A 3,238-nucleotide genomic window follows, 5' to 3' on the forward strand; every position below is an offset into this window, starting at 1 on the left:
CCTGCTCACACATGTCTGATGGGGAGCTGACATGAGCCCCCAGGGACCACGGGGGACCACCTGCACCCCTCTCACCCAAGATAAAATTCACCACATGATCCCTCCCTAAACAACAACCCTATGTGGTCCCACTCCAAGGTTGTGGCAGAGCTGGGATGTTTGCCTGGATCATGCCAGCAGTTTTCCTGGCTGGGTTTATGGTGCCAAACATTCAGTGAGCACTAAAACACACCTGCCCTGCTTCAGCTGGTGCTGGCACATGTGATGGGCACATAAACCCATCATGGTACAGACAGGCACCCTGTGTCCTCACACCCCACAGGACAGGGCACAGTGGAAACCTGGCACCTCTGAGTCTGTTTGGCCCAAGGGGGAGACTGATGGATGTCTGCTCCCCACCCCCAAAACCCTCCTCCTGCCTCCTCTAGAGGGAAAAATGAGGTTTCCTTCTGCTCAGAGGCAAATTACACCCTCTCCCCACTGTGAAATGGGGTCAGAGTGACCGTGCTGCCCACGCCATAGCTGGGAGATTGCCAGGGCCATGCTGCTCCCCAAAGGCTGGGACAGCTTCTGCCATGGACTCCACATCACAGCTCTGCGCCTCCCTGTCTCATTCAAACACACAGTTTTTATTGTCTTCACTACTTACATACCCCCAGTGAGGGGTGGGGGTGGCATCCACCGAGGGCTGCCTTGGAAGCATCGCTGTGTTTTCCTTCCCAGTGATTCTTGTCTTGTGCCCAGGGATTAAATAGAAGGAACGTGGCCTATTTTGTAAGGAACACTGAAAGTGAACCAGGTTATTTTTAAGGCTTGTGGTTGTATTCCCACTGCTGGGAAACATCCCCTTCCTGAGGTCAGGGGAGGACAGGCAGTAACCTGGAAAACGGGACTGCGGACAGTGGCTCTCCGGGGCCAGGCTCTGCTGGCAGGGTTTAAATCCTCAGAACTGAGGATTTGCAGGATCAGATGCAGCTTCAGTGCTGCCACTGACACACACCCACCCACCTGAGGAAGGGCTGAGGGCCCAGGTGGGCTCCTGCCTGGACATGAAACACAAACCACAGCCCAGACAATCTCAAAAGTTTCCTGGCCAGGCCCTCTCCTGGCACCCTTCCCTGCCAAGCTGGCTATAAAACTAGCAGAAGTTCAGGGAAGACCATGGAATGGTTTGGGTTTGGTTTGGTTTGGAATGGAAGGGACCTTAAAGGTCATCTTGTTCCACCCTCCTGCCATGGGCAGGGACATCTTCCACTGTCCCAGGTTGCTCCAAGCCTCATTCAGCCTGGCCTGAACACTTCCAGGGATGGGGCAGGCAGTTTCTCTTGGGCAGCTTGTGCCAGGGCCTCACCACCCTCATAGGGAACAATTGGTTCCCAATATTCCATCTATCCCTGCCCTCTGCCAGTGGGAAGCCATTTGCCCCCTGTCCTGTCACTCCAGGTCCTTGTCCAAAGTTCTTCTCCAGGTCTCTTGGAGCCTGTTTTGGCTTTTGAAAGGGCTCTAATATCTCTCTGGAGCCTTCTCCTCTCCAGGTGAACACCCCCAGTTCTCCCAGCCTGTCCCCAGAGTCCTCGGAGAGCATCTCGGGAAGAAGGAGGTGGACCATAACCCCACGGCCATGCCACCTGTGATAGGCTGGATCCAACTCCTCTCCTGGTGAATAACACCAGCAGCGTGGTCTCAGGTCAGGTTTCAGCAGGAGCTGGAGGCACTGGGGCTCACCGGTAGGGATGGACACCGAGCAGGAGGGGAGGCTGTCACAGCTCCGGTGACGTGAACCAGTTTCCAAGCACCTATTCAAATGCAAACAAAGAATCCACCCAGGGCAGGTTGGATCCTTTGGCTTTGAAATATCCCCTCCTCCCCCGGGAAGCTTTAGCCATGCAAATGCAGGGGCTCAACAAATGTGGGATTTTATTCACAGCCCAGCTTCAGGCCAGCACAGGAGACTGGGACCCACGTAAGCATCCAATGCTTCCAAAATCCCCCACTGCTCTGGACCACAACAGCTGTAGGACCTTGGAACAGCACTGTCCATATTTCTCCTCGGACTGAGCACAGGAACCCCCTGAGCTCAGGCAGGCAACCCCTGCAAAACTCTCTTTTGGGGAGGCATGGTCCCAGGGCTACGGCCTCTCTGTCCCAGTCCCAAAACCTCCCTGGCAGCTCTCACCAGCCCCAGGAGATGCACTGGACTTCACCGGAAGCCAGGAGCAGCATCCCGGGTCTCCTCAGGGGGCACAGGTCAGGCTGCCTGATGGCAGGTGATGAGGAGCAGTCTCCTGCGAGGGCAGGAGGACACCAAGGCAGGTGAAGGGAGGTCAGGTCCTCCTGGGAGCTGTCCTACGTGGAAAGCTCAGAGCCAGACCCGAGGCTGACAGCTGCATGCTGTGACGAGACTCGGTACCTCCACTTGGCTCCAAGCCAAGCCCGGTGCCCCGGGATGCCGGGAGCTCTCCCTCCCTCCCTGCTACGTGCCTGTGTGATTCGGGCCAGTCATGCCCGCAGCCTGCAGAACAGGCTCAGCTGGCAGCGAGCCCGGCAGGATGGGATGGAGCCCGGGGGAAGAGCTGGAACGTCACCCTGGGAGCACCTCAAACAAACGCACACAGGGACAGGGCTGGCCCCGGGCTGGCATCTCTCCCACCACCTGCCCACGTGAGATAGAGCACACGGATTTACGCTGCAGGGCCAGAGGAGATTCCCAGCTCCCAGGGAAAGTATGGAGTGGTGAGGACCCGGACAGCAGAAAGCATCCCCCATGCCTGCCATGGCTCCCCAGCCCAGCTGCGATTTAAATTTCAGATAAATTGAGCCTGACCTCTGTTTCCACACCCAGCAACTCCAAGGCGGACACACAATGACGGAGGGATAACCACATCCCAGAGCCTGGGCTCCCCACCCCTCCTGCACAAACAACACACCCAGAAACACAGCTCCCTGGCAGTGCAGGATCTACCCCTTGTGCTCAGCACCTTCTGAGGAACTGGAGAGACAGAATCCTGGCTGGCACAGAGAGCTGGGGCAGGGTCTGACCTGAGCATCACACTGGCTATGCTTAGCAGGGGGAACCTGGAAGGCTGACACACCCTCATTAAAGCTGATTCCCAGCTTATTCCCTAAAACAGACACCAGTGATTCCCCATAATTTCCCTGGGCTGGGAGCAGAAGGGAGCGTTTATAGCCACAGCCAAGGGAACCAGCTGGTGCTCGTATCTTTGCCTGGAGGAGCCGA

This window comes from Zosterops lateralis, assembly GCF_965231275.1.
Source record: "Zosterops lateralis genome assembly, chromosome: 13".
NCBI lineage: Eukaryota > Metazoa > Chordata > Aves > Passeriformes > Zosteropidae > Zosterops > Zosterops lateralis.